Source organism: Gopherus flavomarginatus, chromosome 5 (assembly GCF_025201925.1).
Source record: "Gopherus flavomarginatus isolate rGopFla2 chromosome 5, rGopFla2.mat.asm, whole genome shotgun sequence".
NCBI classification, from domain to species: Eukaryota; Metazoa; Chordata; order Testudines; family Testudinidae; genus Gopherus; species Gopherus flavomarginatus.
In genome coordinates, this window is record NC_066621.1 from 94,443,399 (window position 1) to 94,462,049 (window position 18,651).

Genomic DNA, 18,651 nt, shown 5'->3' on the forward strand with positions numbered 1-18,651 from the left:
GGGCTGTTAGGGTTATTTTGTGAATGGTCCTCAGATAATAGGATTTCTGAATCAAATAGTCACTTTGAATTCAAGACAAGGTGCTTCAAAGACGTGTGGAAAGGGTTTGGACACTTTCACCAACCCCTAGCCTCCTCCCAAGTGCCTCAGAGCTTGTAATCTAAATCTCCATTGTGGGGGTACTTACAAGGCAGGGACCCAGAACTCTTTGAATGACAGAATCCCATATACAATCACTAGTTAAAATAGAAAGAAAATACTTGGTTGGGCTACGATAACAGTCTTGGAGATGCTGTCAAGAATAACAGGCCCCAGAGGAGAGTTCTCCTTTAAATACAAATATGCCCCAGATAATGGAAGCCTCTTTCTTTCCCCTGCCCCTACAATCTCTCTCAAAAATGGTCTGATAGTCTTAAAATCCCACAAACTAAAGTTCTCATCCACTTCAGTCCTCTGCTAGCTCCCAACAAGGGAGCCCATGAAGCCCAGCAGTCCATCGCCTGCATAGTTCCCTACATCTTTGTTTCAACTTCTATAGAAATGTTTTGGGACTAGGGGAGAGGCAGCATGAAAGCGGTTCTCATAATCCCAGATGGACGAGCCTATCCATAAAACAAAAGGAATCCATGTAACTCATAAAATGTGAGTTGGGGATTGAAGTTCGCTTTGTAATGGACAAGTTTCCACATAACTAGCACTACCATCACCAGCAGCACACCTAGCAAAGGAATGAATGTGTTTGAAGACCAAACTTTTCTCTAGGGCTTTATCTACACAAGGAAATTGTACCAAGTAAACTAAATCAGTTTGGTTAAATTGGTGCAATTCCCTTGTGGGAACACTTATTTTGGTTTAGAGGTGCCCTCTATCAGTTTAGCTTACATTAATTCCTTACCCATCCACTTGCTAAACCAGTGTAGAGAAAGCTATATAATTCTCCTAGGTTCTTATGGAGGCATGCTGTTGGGATAGATATGAGGGAAGCTTGCACTCCCACTGACCATGTTGTACAGAGTCTTTGGATAGAGAACTTCAGTCTGCAGGTCTGGAAATCCAGAAACTTTCACAGAACCAACGTCACTGAAATCTGTTTTAATAAACTGGGAATGGGAAAAAAAAAACTTGCTGTACATCTTAAATGAAGTGTGTGATCTGAATTATCCTAATGATGCCCTGCCTTTTGATATGTAGAATGTTTTCAGTACCACAGCGTATCAGAGATTATAAAGCTTCAATCCATTATTGGTCTCACTGGGCCAAATTCATTCTTGGTGGTACTCCAAGAGTGATTGTTTCCTTGGAAAAATGTGGAAATAAATGTTAAAACAAAAAAAAGTGTCAGGTGTGGCTTCTAGATGGAAGCTGCAAAGGCAATAAGAGTAGCTAAATTGGCGGCTAACCTTGGGACGAAAATAAGTGAGATCTCAGTATTTGTTTTGCAGAAGGCCAGAGCTCCAGAAAGCTGCACATATGTTTATCAGCACTGGGAGCACACCAGGTAAAAACCTTTTCTCAGCATATACAAACTGTGAAGTGAACTTGAAAATAAAATTCTTGGGTCTTATAAAAAAGCACTGCATTTTTCAGTATGTTTAAATGGATGGAATAATATCAGCATTATAAGTGACTGAGACAGAGCTAAGAGGAGTTTTTGCATTTGGTGTGAATGCCATGAGGTTGGTGGCTATTCTTATCCCTTGTGGGAGTACGTTCCATAGTTGAGGTGTGGCTCCCACTATAGTTCAGCCTCTCTGTATTGACCAGTAGTTTCATTGTTCCATTGGAAAGCCCTGTCAAGGAAGGTTATAGGGGCAGAGGTAAAGGTAGGCCAATCATGTGGAGAGCTTTGAATTCAACAATAGCCCTCCAACACCTTCATTAGTTTCCACTATGAAGTATGAAAAGGGACCCTGAGTAGCTCACCAGACTCATTCTCTCTACTCACCTGTTCTCATGAGCTGGCTTGCTCATCAGCAAGAAGCTGCTCTGCCATTCATGCCAGGACATCCCCAGCCTCTGGCATAGGCATATATTGCTTCCTCACTGCTGCTTCCTGGGCTGACAGAGAGAACAGAACTGGACTACTAGAGGAGGTGGTTCCCACTCAGAGGGCTGTCTGGTGGATAAAGGATGGAGACCATCCACAGGAGAAGCAGGGCAGGATTAACTAACTGCAAGAAGAGATTCCAGGCCACTCCCTAGAGGCTGCAGACCTTTCCTAATTCAGTCCCCACCAGCAGCCTTAGCAAAAGCATAGAGATTAGCCAGTGGCAAGGTTACATCCTGTGAGAACACAGGCCAGTTTCCTAAGGGTTAAAATGTAAATATTTAAACAAAATGTTTCACATTTAAGTTCTTTGACCAGCCTACTGCTGTGCCCTGCCATCCAGGAAAGCCAGATTAGATTCCTGTCCCAGTTTTTCTGCTCCCTGGAGTAGCAGGCTAATTAAAGAGTCCTTTTCAGTCCTCCTTGGCTAAATACATATGAAACATTGAGACTCAGGGTGATTGACAGACCCTTACTGCTGGCTGATGCACAGAGCAGCTCTCCTACCGTATCACACCACCATTTGCTTTTCAGATGAGATGCAAGGAGCCTGATTCCCCTCTCACCCACATGTAAATAAAGAGTATCTCCACTGAAGCTACTGACCGGGGACTATACTATATATTGTTATACAGTGGTGTAAAACAAAAGCAAGGGGAGAATCAGGCCTACAATGTTGCCAAGTGAACCTTAAGCATTGTAAGAAACAGGATAAAAAAAATCACAGGAATCTCTCTCATACAGTACCAAAATTCCACATTCAGTAGCTTTGACTTGGATGAAGGATAAACCACTTTAACTGAGAGGAAAATATGTCTCAGTTTCTACAACAATCATGACATTGGGAGGGAGAACACCTTTAAGTCCAAACTGGTTCAAGACATCTGCAAATTAAAATCTAATGTTGTCCCACTGGTACCACACAATGCCAACTAGAGTTTGGGGAAAACTTGGTGTATTGCTATCTAGGTTACTAAACACAGGTGGTTAGTGACCATTATTGGGAGTGGAAGGGAGGCCTTATATATAAGGGTTAAAAACAATACATTTGCACGTTTGCCCAGGATGACTGGGAAAGAAGCCGGGAGTTTAGTCCTTGTTGATTAGAAGTTCCTGGAACAGAGAAACTGTTTGCTTGATGATGCTGTTGCTCTCTGCTAGGGACTATATATATTTGATACTCAGGTCAGCCTTCTCTCTCTCTCTCTCTCACGCACACACACACACACACCCATGTGAACCACTGATTCTACTTCTATCTCATCCCCAACCTTAATTCCCAGGCACACTTTTTACATGTGAGCCCCAGTGATAGACATAAGAAACTATGGTTAATTTCTGGTAGCATTTTCCTATTTAAGTTAGGACCCAACAGCCACTGCATCCAGCAACTGAGATCTAAACAATGCTTTCTACAAAACAACAACTTTGAAACATGTGTCATTGGGACAGCCAAGGCCTCTAAGGACTCACCTGAGAGACTGACCATGATGTCATACATGGTACTAGCATCCCAGAGGAGGAACTAGTGAAGGAGCACATGGACCACTGTGCTTCTTCTCTCACAACATAGGACTGTGGCAATTCCCTGATTAAGAATGAATAGAGATTAAGTCTGTATGCAAATATTTGAAAAGTGCCCTACATCTGCCTAAACTGAGACTCTCGGGTGTTTATACCTCTCCCATTGTGAAGAAATACAAGGATGGGGTTGGGGGAGAATCTCTATAAACTACTACACCCCCCTTTCTGTTCTCATTTCCACTCCAGGGGGAGAGTCATACACTGAAGCTAGTCCTTCCACAGATGTACTAGTCCCCATGCTGAAAAATTCAGTTTGGTGTGAAGATGATGCAATTCCTTGTATCACTAGAGCTTGGTGAATTTTCAGAAGGACACACTCTCTTGCTCCCCTTGGACTGCTACATTTATACAGTGCACAGGTGTGCATGGCACATTACAACTAATAAAATAGGCAAGTCCCTGCCCTAAGGAATTTACTATCTAAAAAGATATAACAGTAAGAATTGGCCAAAAAAAGGGAGGGGCAGTGGGAGAAAGTATGGGACTTCAACAGCATCAGAATTTGGTCCAACGTTCTCTATGAATGCCAATGTGGAGACCAGCAGAGAAAGGCTAACCAAAAGTAAGGAATATTGAAAGAGGTTTAAAGGAGGGGAGTTAGGTATCATGGCACACAGGGTCTAGGAGGTTAAGCAATAGGAAAATGCCCAGTCACTTATGGGAAATTGAAGGAGCAACAAGAAAAACTGAATTAGAAGACCACAAGGCACTAATGACAGAGCAGGAGGGAATCAGAAACAAGAGGTGAAATTCTGTTTCTAATCATACCAGTATAAATGCACTGATTTCAGTGAGTTACACCAGTGGGAGGGCCAGGGTAGAGTTGTGCAAGGTTTTGAAGGTGAGAATGAGGCATCTGAATCTGATATAGAAGGAGATTGGAAGCCAGTGCTGGGAATCCAGGAGGGGAGAGCATGATACATAGTTGGTTCGAACAATGGGGAGGAAGGAGTATTGGCAGCCTTGAGAGGTGCCACAAAAGAGAGGGAGAGGCCAAGGACAGCTTCAGTGCTAAAGTTGAGGTTAAATGAAAATTTTAATATGGACTTTGAAGCAGAAAACAAAATAAGGAAGGAAAATGAACTATTTTAACGAGACTAAAATGATCTGACTATCTGTAAGGTGTCAGCCTTTCCTCTTGAAAGAGAATGTAAATAGAGCGGCAAAAGGGAATGTTTACAAATGCAATTGCATTGTGCGTACAGGAATGCAAAATAATTTAACTGACAACAATGTAAAAGAAAATTCCCCAGATGGGAGGGGAAATGTCATATCAAAGATCCCGGGAACAGGTTGGAGAGGGGCAAAAAACCCCAGCAACGGGAAATATAATCCTAATAGGATCTTAAAAATCATAAACAGAAGATAATAATCAGCTATGTGTTCTCTTCTCCAAAGAGACCAGAGGGAGTTTCCATGATACAGTGGAGGCATCAGGGAAGAGACCTCAGCTGCATCAAGAATCACCATGGGAATCAGCACCATCTGCTACACAAATCGGGGAAGGAGGAGGGAAGGGGAAAATAAAGCACACACTGAAACTTGCTAATAGAAGCCACAGTTCTACAGAGTGAGAGCTGCTCCTGAGGGGCCATCAATGCAGTGACAAGAAAATAGGCAAGCACAGGATTGCTTCAAACACGGAGAACTGAGTTGATACAAATCCTGAATTAAAATAAGATCTTCACCGAAAAAGTCTGTGACGAGAATGGGCCAGTTTCTCTGCTGGTGTACACTGGCTCAGCTCCATTAAAGTCCATGGAACTACCAAGATTTACTCCAGGTGAAAATCTGGCCCAATAATTTTGTTTCCCTGTATTGCTGCATTATGAATTTGGCAGGATGAAGTTCTTTTTAAAGGGTCTAGTCAGCAATAGCACTATTGAAGAGGTTCTCCAGTCTATGTAGGTGTCACGTGAACTACAGGTGCCAGAAAATCAGGACCTCTGGTTCATGCGTTGTTTAACAGAAATAGCACAACACAAACACGTAGAGCCAAATTTTACTGGCCTTGCTCATGTGAGTAGTCACAATGATATCAAAAGGAGTGAGGACCACCCCGGCCCCCATTCCAACATAATAGCCTTGCTCTCCCAAGTAGTCCAATTGACTTTAATGGAACTATTCACATGAGTAAGGTGACCAAGACTTTCCCCTTATTTCTGAACTTGCTGATGTCACTATACAGAGTGCAGCCATTAAAAGTCATCAATCCAGCAATGTAATGTACTCCCGGGGGAATACTGCACCACTGCACAATGCAGAAATTAATGTTGTGTGCACAGAATTTCCTTTTCCCCACAGAAATGGGCTGCTGTGCTGCTATCCACCACTAGGGGCCACTGAACTCAGCAGAAGACACTGCTGGGGGGCGGGAGCTAGAGGGTTCCTGACAGCTGCAGTTCCCAGCATGCCCTGAGGGAAGGAGAGGATGGCATGCAGGAAACTCCATGCAAGCCTGGGATCAAGCATCAAGCGGTTTCTCCCTCTGGATCCCTGGACTCTGGGAGGGAGGGGGACAGGTGTGTAGGCTGAGGAGGCTCTGTGCTTGGGCTCTGGGGAGGAGGGGTTCAGGTGCATTGACAAGGGGTCCCACAGGTGGGCTTTGGTGGGGAGGGCTTGTGGGTGTCTGGCCCCCTGGTTGGTCTCAGGCAGGGGCAGGAAAGGGCAGAGAAACAGGAACTGGGTTGTCAAAGGGGTTTCTTTAACTCTACTCCTGCAACATTTTAAAATATTGTGCACAGAATTTTTAATATTTTGGCACAGAATGCCCCCAGGAGTAAATATGAAAGATCACCAGGGACACACGTCTCACCAGAAACAAAACTTAACCTCAGAGTGTTTGGAATCCAGAGCTGAATTTTGGGTCCTGGGCATATCTCTATCCAATAGAAGTCCCAGTTTAATTCCTGATGAGAAATAGCTTTTGCTTTGTAACCTTATAGGCCTTGTCTTCTCCAGGGAAAAATGTGAGTTCCTACCTCAGGTTAGTGAATATGTGGTAACTAACATGAGGTATAATCCTAGTCTTATTAACACATGTGAGCAGGTAGAGGTAAACCCCAGGCTCCCTCCCTGCACTTCTCTCAACCTAACATGTGAAAACTACAAATTGCCTTCTCTTCACTAGAATTTCACCTCTTACTAGTTACCATATGTTAGCAAACTTGAGGTAAGAACACACCACTTTTCCACCACCCTAACTCTGGGTCTACACTACAAAATTAGGTTAACGTAGGCTGCCTGATGTAAGCGCCCCGTTATAGCAACGCACAACACCTTCTGCCTGAGCGGCACTGAGCCATGGTTGATAGACTGAGGTTGATGTAGCGCAGAAGTAGACACCGCATTACTTATGTCAACAATGTTCCAGCAGCTGTCCCAGAATGCACGACACACTGCTCTGGTCACAATTGTGAACTCTCCTGCCTAGCGGTCATGGAGACTGGAAGGTCCCCCTCCCATTTAAAGCACCAAGAATTTTTGAAATGTCTTTTCTTGGTTATCCAGCCTGGCAAGCACACCTAGCAGCTCCCTAGTGTTGTGTGCAACTGAGCCAGCTGACCATGCTGGCTACACATTCCAAGCACGCTCTGGCTTGGATTAGATAGGAGATATTTAATCTCCTGGGCCTGGGGGAGAAGATGCTGTGCAGGCACAGCTACGGACCAGCCACAGAAATGTGGATATCTACAAGCAGATTGCACAAGGGATGCAGGAGAAGGGGAATGACAGGGATCAGCAGCAGTGCTGTGTGAAAGCAAAGGAACAACAGCAGGCATATCAGAAGGCCAGGGAGACCAACAGTCAATCCAGTACTGAGCTGCAGACCTGCCACTTTTACAAAGATCTGCATGCCATACTTGGAGGAGATCCTCCCACACCTTGCAGACCACCACTGATACCTCTGAGTAGCCTGGGCTACAGGCCCGTTGTATGAACAATGAAGAGATGGAGAAGGATGGGGGACATCCTGCAACTGGGCGGCAGGGAGGTGTGCCGCGAGCCAGGGCCTGCCTGAGTCTCCACTGCAGACCAGGCGGTCATGGCAGTCGAGCCCAATGTAGAGGAAAGAACCTCGGGTAAGTGTATAATTCTATTTCTCATTATAGTGATTTATTGATGGCTCCTCCAACTTAACAGTACACAGCTATTGACTTTTCATTAAGTTACTTGTACTAGAAAAGGGAGCGGTACAGCAAAGAAAGGTATTGTTGTTATCTGCTTTTGATTCCCCTATAGAGTTAGGCTGGGGAGAGGGGGCGCAGGCAGAGCAGTTTGTTTATGAGCTGTCTCTTGACTCCTCCTGAGGCAGCTCAATGAAATTTTAATGGATGTACTCAGCAGTCCTCTTCTGAAGGTTTCTAGGGATGGCAGCCTTATTTCCCCCTCTGCTGTAGGACACTTTCCCGCACCAGTCGGCAATAACTGTGGCAGGCACCATTGTAGTACAGAAGCTAGCAGCATATGGGTCCAGGCGACTTCAGGATGCCAGAAGCAGCTGTGGTGTCTCTGCTTCTGTTACCCTCAGGAGTGAGGGACCAGCTGAAATCACCACCGTCTGTGGAAAATGGTGCCAGTATTCAGTGGCCATTGCCTTATACTCCTAGTTTCATGCAGCCGAGCAATTCCCTCCTCATTTCCTTCATCCATGGTGGGCCACACTCCCCATTATTGGGAGTGAGGCCAAGCACAGGCACTTGGAAGAAGAAGTGTCAGTAAGCACGTCTTGTTTAAAAAACTTTAGGGAAAGAAGGGAAGGGAGTTCTAAATCTTAACGTTTGCTTTCCATTGTGACTGTACTGAGAATGGTACTTCTGTGTTTTATCTGCAACTGCTGCCATTGCAACCTTGAGGGGTTCCTCTCCACAGCCATGGAATGGCTGAGCCAGATAAGGAGGAGAAAGAAGAGGACTTAGGATGACATGTTTGATGAGACCCTGCAAGCCAGTGCTCCATCAGACCATGAGCAAAGGGCCTGGAGCGTCAACACATCAGACAGCCTAGAGAAGGACAGGAGAAAGGTCCAGCAGGAAAAAGGAGGGAGATGCACCAAGACATAATAATAGGGCTTCTCCAGCAGCAAATACAGATGCTGCAGACTCTTCTGGACCTACAGGTTCAACAATCCCAGGTTCACCTCCCTCTGCCATCCATGGAGAACTCCATTTCAGCACCTTCCCCCCCCCCCGCCCCCCATGTACAACATTCCACATAGCATCAGTGGCATGCTGCCCCATCCCTACCACTCCACCCCGGGGGACATTAGACAGTCGCAGCTTCACATACACTGACCTGTGAAAGCTACGGTTGGTGTATGTGTAGCTGAAATTGACATGAATGTTCTTTCCCCTTCATAAGTTTTGTTCTATTAATTTATTACGTTTGTAATGTATTTGCTTTTAAATTGCACAGATTTTTCCCCCACTATTACAGAATAAAAATCTGGAACATATTTCATCTTCATTAGTTCACAATATATGCTGCAGAGTGCCTAGCAATTACTTGTTACTGTACAGCATAACTCAAAGGATCAGTGACAATGAGTGTTATAATCATCAATGTACAGCAAGCACCACAAAAACAGATGCATTGACCATGTAATATTCATAGATGTACCCCAAGCACCACACAATTCCTAACAGGCCCCAACACAGCAGGGCCAAGTACAGCACAGTACACCACAACACATTACTGTGGCTCACTGTTAGGGAGGCTTTGAAAGAGCACTCTAAACCACATAGCTCTGCGTTATGCTCTTCTAATAGCCTTTGGGTCTGGCTGTTCAAATTCACCAGGCACCCACTCCACCACCACCCTCCATCCCAGTGGCAATCTTTCCCCCTATGATTCACACATACTATGCAGGACACAGCAGGCAGTGTTTAACCATTGGGATTTTTTTCCACTGAAATCCAATCTTGTGTGAGTAAAAAATGCCAGCATCCCTTCAATCTATCAAAAGTGCGTTCAGCTGTCATTCTGGTGTTGTTGAGGTGGCTGGTGTATGGCTTCCTGAGCCAGGAGAGCAAAGGGGTAGTCTAGGTGCCCCAGGTTCACTCCTGCCATTTCAACATTCCCAATGATAATCAACCAGTTGGGGAAAAAGTCCTTGCTTGTAGCTTTCTGAACAGGCCTGTGTTCTTAAAGATCCAAGTGTCATGCAGCTTCCCTGATCAGCCAAGACTGATGTCAGCGAAGCATCCTTGATGATCCACCAATGCTTGCATAACCTTAGAAAAGTAGCCCTTCTGTTGATGTACTCTGGCAAGATGGTCTGGTGCCAAAATAGGGATATGTATCCCATCTATTGCTCCATCACAGTTCAGGAACCCTACTGCTGCAAATCCATCCATTACATCCTGCACTTTGCTGAGAGTCACAGTCTTGTGTAGCAGCAGACGATTAATGACTGTGAACACTTGCATGACAATGGTCCATCACCGTGGATTTTCCAACTCCAAAATGATTTGCCACTGACAGCAGCAATCTGGCATTGCAAGTTTTAATCATTGATTAGTAGGGTTGGAGGGGACCTCCGGAGATCATCTAGTCCAACCCCCTGCTCAAAGCAGGACCAATCCCCAAATGGCTCCCTCAAGTATTGAACTAACTCTGGGTTTAGCAAGCCAATGCTCAAACCACTGAGCTATCCCTCCCACAATTGCCACTTACTTCTCCACTGCTAGTACAGCTCTCAGTTTAGTGTCCCTGCGTTGGATGGCTGCAGTGAAATTGGAACATTGTTCCAGCAATGTAGCCTTTGGCATCCAAAAGTTCTGCAGTCACTGCACATCAACCCAAGCCTGCATTACAATGCGTTCTCACTAGTCCATGCTCATTTCTTGGACCCAGAAGCGGTGTCCCACCATGTACAGCTGCTCTGTGAACACCAACAATCTTGAATTGGTTCTCATTATGTCTTGCAGCAATCTGTCCTCCAAGAAATAGCCATGTCCCCCACTGGTTTGGGTCTTCTTACAGTTCTGCAAATACTGCAAGATCATGCATCCTGTATTTGCAATGCTTACAACAATAGTGCAGAGCTGTGCAGGCTCCAGGCTTCTGTCAGAGATGGTGGATAGGGAGGAGGGCCATGCAGTTTGCAGGATTTTGAAAAAAAGCACAAAAATTATGGGATATTGATAGCATTATGGGATGGAGTCAGTTGCACTGGGAAGCTGAGTCCTTGCTCCAAGTCACCCCCTCCCCAACTTATTCTGGCCCCACCATGAATTGCCAAAGCTTCCCAAAAGATGCTGTGCTGGATGGTGGTGAGTTGCACACGGGGATACATACCCACGGTGCGCTGCAGATTGACACAAGCATTCCTGATGAGTACATGCAGCGCCGGTGCAAGGAGGCGAGTATGTATGCGCATAATCTACTAACTGAGGCAGCTTTATGCCAACATAACTTGCACTGGCCAAAGTCTGTAGGGTGGCCATGGCCTCAGTCTGCTGAGGAGAATGAGTGGGTTTCTTCCTTTAGAACACACACTCTGGAATCAGCAATTTTATAAGTCAAACTACAGTATTTGATGCACCATTATGAAATGTCCATTCCTCATTAAGAATTTCAAGAATCCATTTACACTGGATTTTTCAAATACCAAATACGTTACTTTGCTTGGGTATTTGGTGAGTCCTAAATCCAAATACCATGGGAATATGCAGAGCAACTCCAGGGAAGTCAGGGCGATTCAGGCATGACCAGTGACAGAGGCAGTACTCTGAGCTGTCACTGCAGGGTGGGCAGTAGGATTTGGGGACTGCACTGGGAGGGAGGACCAATGAAGCAACCATTACATTGATCATTGGGGTCCAGGCTGGCACTGCACCAATGGGGACTGACAGTGAAATAATGATACATCCTTTGTGAAGAACAAGTTTCCTCCAAATGCACTGTTGGGAGTAATACAGTATAGATAGAAGGTGTGTTACAGGCATAATAGGAGTCCACACAGTGGTGATGTCAAAGTTTCACTGTGGTATCCAAGGCCCCATGATATACAGGACCTGAGAGTTACTGAAGACCAGACCACGGGGCAGTGTCAGGAGATTCAAACATGTCAATCCTTTTGTCATTGTGATGTCATACCCTACACAAGGCAACCTACTTGCAAGGCAACAAGCTGCATAACCAAATGATCAAATTCTTGCCTCCTTTCATCAGAGTAGGAAATCAGGAACACTAGTGACTTAGGTTAAAATGAAATCATTCTAAAATCATGTCTGAATATCCCAGAATTTTGGGGAGCTTGCACACTGAACCCAGATCTAGATCTGAATTTCACACCTGCCCCTCTCTCTATGAGGGGAAAAACAAAGCTCTGGTCCAACACCCCTGAAGGAACAGGCTCCAATTGTTGCAGTTCGAGCCCATCTCTAGCTCCAGCAAACTGAAAATTACTTGCCTCGTAACAATGCGGTGCACATGTAAACGAGGGAAACAGGATGTGGCAAAACGAACAGAATCATTTAAATTTTATTCTGAATCAATACTCTGCCAGCGTCCATACCGTATATGGAGCACTTCCCTTGCAGGTGCAAGAGGTTTCTGCAGGATCTGCTCTTGCATGCAGCATCCCACAGACTAAAAAACTTTAATAGATGCAACGGTTGATTAGCTGATTTTTTTTTCCGGTAAGGGGTGAAGGAAGAAGAGGTGGAGAGGAAGATAAACAGGCCTGAGCTTTTTTCTTTTTAGAGATGCCTCTGAAAGGAGTGGCTGCATGGTATAGTTCTGATGTGGTAATTTAACAAGCTATCTTTAGTCAAACCATAACCAGGTTTAAGTGAAAGTTTGAGCAGAGTAAGGACTTGACGCATTTCATGTGGGAACAAGCCTATTCTCAGAGTAGGATGGGAGGATTGATTTTAGAGACCCTGACTGCACAGAAGATACAATACATGACAGTGCCAGCAGCTCTAACACAGTGCAGGCCTGTGGTATGACAGCCATACTGAATTGTGAGCACTAACACACAAAAAATGGAGACAAAGCTTATAAGATCAGGGGGATTAGGCCAAAAACCATGCATGTGGCAAACTAACCGTGCACTGCAAAACACATAGTAGGAGTCACAAATCGCTGCTATAACAGGCAGGCCTGAAGGTATTGTTCATTATACATATTTTCCCCCACCCTCAGCCTCCCCAACAGAGCAAATATTCAGCAGCTAGCCTGTAAGTTAAGATGTATGTAGTCACTTGACTTCCTTGTGTCTTAACCAAGCATAAGATTGGGCAAAAGCAGGCACCTTTCCTGGAAAAAAACAGCAAGCTTCCATGAGAGGTGAATAATTTATTGAAAGATAAATACATTATGATGACAACAAAGTGCCCTGCTCCAGTCCAGTTTGGGATTTCTCTTTACTAACACAGGCAAGAAGAGCCAGCTAATAAAATCTGCACATTTCCCACTGTTTTTTCATCTTCAGAGAACCTTACAAATATGAATTGGTCTTCACCCACACCCTGTGTAATAGGGAAGTAGTATATTGCTATGTCATAGATGAGGATCCTGGAGCAGAGAAAGGCTAGGGCCTACATTCTCAAAAGTGGCCACTGATTTTGAGTGCCATAGTTGAGACACCATGAGCCTGTGATTCTTTTTTGCTAACTGTTTTGTCTTATTTCAAATCTCCTGAAATTTTGTGTTCTTCAAACCCCAGTTTCTGGAGTCATGCAACTACATGAGAATCTCAGCTTTATATATACATATGAAGTTTCCAGCTCTAGTTCAAGGATCGGCAACCTTTGGCACACAGTCCGTCAGGGAAATCTGCTGGCAGGCCAGGACAGTTTGTTTACCTGCAGTGTCTGCAGGTTCAGCCAATCACAGCTCCCACTGGCCACGGTTCGCTGTTCCAGGCCAATGGGAGCTGTAGGAAGTGGCGTAGGCTGAGGGATGTGCTGGCCGCTTCTTCCTGGAATGGCAAACTGCGACCAGTGGGAGCTGCAATCGGCCAAACCTGTAGACGCTGTAGGTAAATAAACCATCTTGATCAGTCAGCGGATTTCCCTGATGGGCCGCATGCCAAAGGTTGCCAATCCCTGCTCTCTTGTTTGCAGAGAAAAGCTAGAAAAATGTGACTTCTCAAAGGCCCAAAATCCAGAAGACAAATTAAAAGAATCCAAAAATTACTATTTAAAAAAAAATCTCATGATTTTTGAACACTGAGGGTTGGCAACACTGCAACTCCAGTCAAGGTATCTCAAATAGGACACAGTAATATGGGGCCTCTATCTGTTAATGCCCTCATCTAGCAGGATGGGGAGCTACAGCACCTGACTCCATCTACATTATACCACCACACTCAATTCTGTGTTCATCAAGTTTAGGAGTTCTTGGCTCCCCGTCTTGTGCTCAGGCCACTAAACCATGAACTCTCCTCTCCCTCATAAATAGAACAAACTTAGTCGTGTTCTTGTCTTACAACTTGGGGGTAGAGTTCAGTTAACACTTTTCACACTGTGACAGGTAAATCTAGCTCTGGCTTTAACTGGAGTATACAGTTGAAACTCAGAGTTACAAACACTAGAGCAGGGATCGGCAACCTTTGGCATGCGGCCCACCAGGGTAAACACCCTGGCGGAACGGCTGGTTTGTTTACCTGACACATACGCAGGTTCGGCCGATCGCAGGTCCCACTGGCTGTGGTTTGCCCCTCCAGGCCAATGGGGGCTGTGGGAAGTGGTGACCAGCACATCCCTTGGCCTGCACAGCTTCCCGCAGCCCCTCTTGGTCTGGAGCAGCGAACCACAGCCAGTGGTAGCTGCGATCAGCCGAACATGCAGACATGGCAGGTAAACAAACCGGCCCGGCCTGCCAGGGTGCTTACCCTAGCAGGCCGTGGGCCAAAGGTTGCCGATCCCTGCACTAGAATTACAAACTGAACAGTCAACCACATACCTCATTTGGAACCAGAAGTATGCAATCAGGCAGCAGCAGACACACAGACACAAAAAGCAAATACAGTACTATGTTAAATATAAACTAGTAAAAAAAAAAAAGGAAAAGCAGCATTTTTCTTCTGCATAGCAAAGTTTCAAAGCTGCATTAAGTCAATGTGCAGCTGTAAACTTTTGAAAGAACCATCATAATGTTTTGTTCACAATTATGAACATTTCAGAGTTACAAACAACCTCCATTTTCGAGGTATTCATAACACTGAGATTCATAACACCCTGATTCTAGCTATGTCACTATCCAGCAATTACAATAAAAAAGTTTGCTCCAGTTGGTGCTTCTGTTTCTTCTGGTAAACATTTGCTGATTTTTTTTAAAAGGTCTCGGAAGTGAGGAAGCTGAGACCTTCCATTCTACCCAGACAGGCAAGTAACTGTGAAGGCTTCCTCAACAGAGCTCTGCCAATGAACCTCAAGCCTGAACCTCAGCCTTCTTATTTTAGTGCTGGGCCTCTCCTCAGAGATTGATCCTATTACTCAACTGAACATGTATATATTAAACATAGAAGGAATACACAAAAGCTCATCCTCTCCTTTTTAAGTACAGCTCTTGATGATCAGTGACCTACTATCATTATTTAGACAGTGCCATCAGAAATGTACATGGCACTGGTGAAGCGAGTTGGGGGTCTCAGTCTCATTTTCTGTGAACAAACATCCACATCACTATAAACACTACTACTAGCATTAATTGGCCTCCTTGCTGGCAGTTTCAGCAGAGAAGCTGAGGACTTTAAGGGCCATATATATACTACACACAATTGTGTGTTCATCAACTTTGTCATCCAGCCTCTGGTTGGAGAGAATATCTTTCTCTCTCACTCCTGCCAGAGCAGGGTGGGTGGGAGAATCTTACACTACCACTGCTCAGACCAATTCTGCAGATATACAGATGACTCAGGCACCAGCAAAAGGAATAAGGAAGAGCATTCCCTTTCCTCCTTCAGCACCTCCCCAACCCCCATCACAATACCTTTGCAGGTGTCAGCTCCCACTGAGGTATATTTATTACTGATAAGGGACTTCTTCCCCCTCCCAAATCCCAGAGCTCCTTCTTGAATATAGTGGCAGAGAGGCTGTCAATGCCCTGGCTACCTGAGATGTGCTTGTGTGCATGCAATGTCTAATAGCCATAGTGCCCCTCCCAAACAGCATAGACAATGATAGCAATTTGTCCTGCCAGAGAGACTTTCAAAGCTCTTTACAAACTCCTATACTGTACCTGAGTTTTATTATCCCCTTTTGGGAGCAGGGAAGGGACTGGGTCATAGAGCAGTTAAGCAATCTGTCCAAGCCTAGTTAGTGAGCAGGGAATATATCCTACGTGTCCTGACTCCCCATGCTAGAGCTCTAACCGCCACACACATTCTTTCCTAGCCCTGCACCAGCATATTGCAGCTTTCATTAACATTTCCAGCGAAGGCACATTCTGAATTGTCAAAAGGACTTTCCCACCAAACGGACCAAAGAAAGAAGTGGGGGGGGTCTCCCTTTGGCAAATCTTTACATTTGAGCCCCAATTTTCCAGTTTGCATGATATTCTCAGAATTCAAAGAAGGCAGGGTCCTGGTTGCTAAGCTTTCCAGAGGCATGGTCTAGGAAAGGAGAGGTATCTTCTTACAGAGTTTCTAGGTGTCCTATGATAAGCAGAAAGTATCACATTATCTGCCTTTTCCAGGTGTCATGTGAAGAGGTCAGAGGTCTGCTTCAGTTTAAAAGCCCTGCTTTTATGGAAAGTGTGAACAGTAAGGCAATGGAGTTCATAAGGGTGGGGGGAGGTGCAAAGAGAGAAAGATAAGGACTTCACGGGTTCCCTGTCAAATTAAAAGTTTCTAGCAGCGATCTCTGGTATTACACTTATCTACAATGCATTCAACTCAGCCTTCAAACTATTTTTTTTTCCTAGCATTACCTTTTTTTGGTGCTTTTTACTTCCCCATTATAGTGTAGTGTTTAGTTTTTCTCAGACAAATTGGATTCCTATGTCAGATGCAGGTCTCAGCACATGTAGATAGGAGATTAAGTTCTCGTTTTTGTATCATTATGCACATACAGGACCTTGCCCCAAACAACCCCTGATGCCTCTGAAGCACTCACTGACAGGATCTGCAAATACAGTGTTTCTAAGGATACAGTCCTGAATCAATGAACTCAATAGGAGCAGGGCCTAAAACTTCTAGGAAAGAAACATACTGGATCTAAACATCCTACTTGTGTATTCTATTTTGATGTAGTGGAGTTAGAGGGTTAATCTTATTCTGTTACTAAAATTCAGACCTGCAAAAATTCTGTTCTGTTCCATTTAGATTCATCCATTGTGCCCATCACAAGGGTTGGTGAGTGGCAAAAAAGGACTTAATTTCCCAAAACCAACCACTGGGGGCCAAATCTGTCCTCAGTTACACTAGTAAGCATCTATTTTAGGATTGAATTTAACTCTTGAAAATCTACACTTCACACATTGTGAATATAATAGACACTAAAGGGAACCTGGGTTGTGAACAGCAGGTATTTGTGTTCCACTGAGATTAAGGAAGAGAGTGGACTCCTTTTCTCACCCCCTTTTACCTATTCTCCCATCAATGTTGGCAGAGAGGTTCTCCTCCATGAGGACATGAAGGGAAAAATGGCGATCTAACTCCCTTTAATATTAATAGGATTTATGCATGTCACAAAGAATAAGATTCCAGAGTCTTTACAGTGGTGGGGAGAAATATGGGAGTTGAAGAAAATTCTTGGAAATATGAGTCCTAAGGAGCAGGTTTATCAATGTGGCTTTCCATCAGGATTCAAGTGGTTTTTAATCCTATGCCTACACTATGTAACGTGAGACTCCTGACAGTCATTCAGAATTAAGAATTTAACTTTTTACCCTAATCCTATTGATGTGGGTTTCATTCTGTGAAGTTTCCTTTACATTTTAGCACATACTATAGTCCTTTGGTAAACAGATGAACCTCCTGCTTTTCAGTATTTATGGGCTGAAAATCTCAGCAGCTGGGGCAGTACATTTCAGTACTGCCGCCAAATAGTATGAAATGGGCATTTTTCAGCCTATTAAAAGTGTTCTTTCTTTTCCCTCTCACCCCCCTGGTCCTTGGGTGAAAGAAACAAGAACAGGAGGTGGTCAACTAGCTCTCCATGCGGAGACTGATAGCTCCTGGAATTCCTGGGCTCTGAATGTTGTGTGACAAAGCCATACTTAACTAGGGTAACAGAGAGGTACTGTTTCAATGGCCCAAACAGAGAACTAGGAGTCAGGAACTCCCAAGTGGTGCTCTTGTAGAGCTGGGTCTCCAGGCAGACTGACAACCATGGAGAATTGAAGGGGGGAAAACATATATATAAAATAATATTCAGCCAGAGATACAGCTACATACTAGAGAGAGGCATGATCTGGCACATGACTAGGTGCTGGAACTCCTGAATGCTAATCCCATCTCTCTATGATCTTGGGCAAGTGACTCCATCCCTTTGTGCCCTTGCTTCTCCATCTTTAAAATGTCACAGAGATTTTCATTTTTACTGTTTGGGGAGTACAATGCTTTGAAGATGTAAAGTGCTAAATAATGGTCATCTGACAAATTACTGGCAGCTCCTTAATGCAAAGCACTGAGATTTTACCGTAGAGCTTTCCTGATCATGTCTGCACAGTCAGAGTATTCACATAACACTGACTAAACACTCAAAGTCCTCTCCAGCTTGCCATGGACTCAGTGTAAAACATGGGGAGAAATTTCTGGGATAAGCCTGTTCTGTGGCTGTCCCAAAGTCCTGGGTCCAGATTGTACACATAAGGATCTTCAGTAAAACTTCTCCTCCTCCCATTGTTCCCATACATACATTGGAGAGAGCCCTCTGTAGCACTGAGGGGCAGACTGTGGAGAAGACAACACAGTCTCCCTGGCTACTGACCCTGCAAAGAACTGGGAGCAAAGTTAGTGCAGCCTGAAACTGCAATAACTTGCCTGTGGGCTGCCTCCACAGTGTGGAGTCCATCTCAGGATGGTGTTCTAGGGCAGCAGCAGATGGAAGAGTCCCTGCCAC

At 44.7% G+C, this 18,651-nt stretch overlaps 1 protein-coding gene across 10 annotated transcripts in view; it reads right to left on the bottom strand.

The window, feature by feature from the left end:
* DPF3 (double PHD fingers 3) overlaps positions 1 to 18,651 on the bottom strand; it is a 247,737-nt gene that overhangs the window by 159,858 nt on the left and 69,228 nt on the right. The window contains exon 1 of one of the 10 annotated variants that reach the window (XM_050953566.1): positions 15,578 to 15,674. The exons of the other annotated variants lie outside the window; for them this stretch is intronic. The gene's annotated coding sequence lies outside the window, so the exon portion shown is untranslated. Of the gene's footprint in view, positions 1 to 15,577; positions 15,675 to 18,651 lie in introns of those variants that run through there. 10 annotated transcript variants of the gene reach the window in all.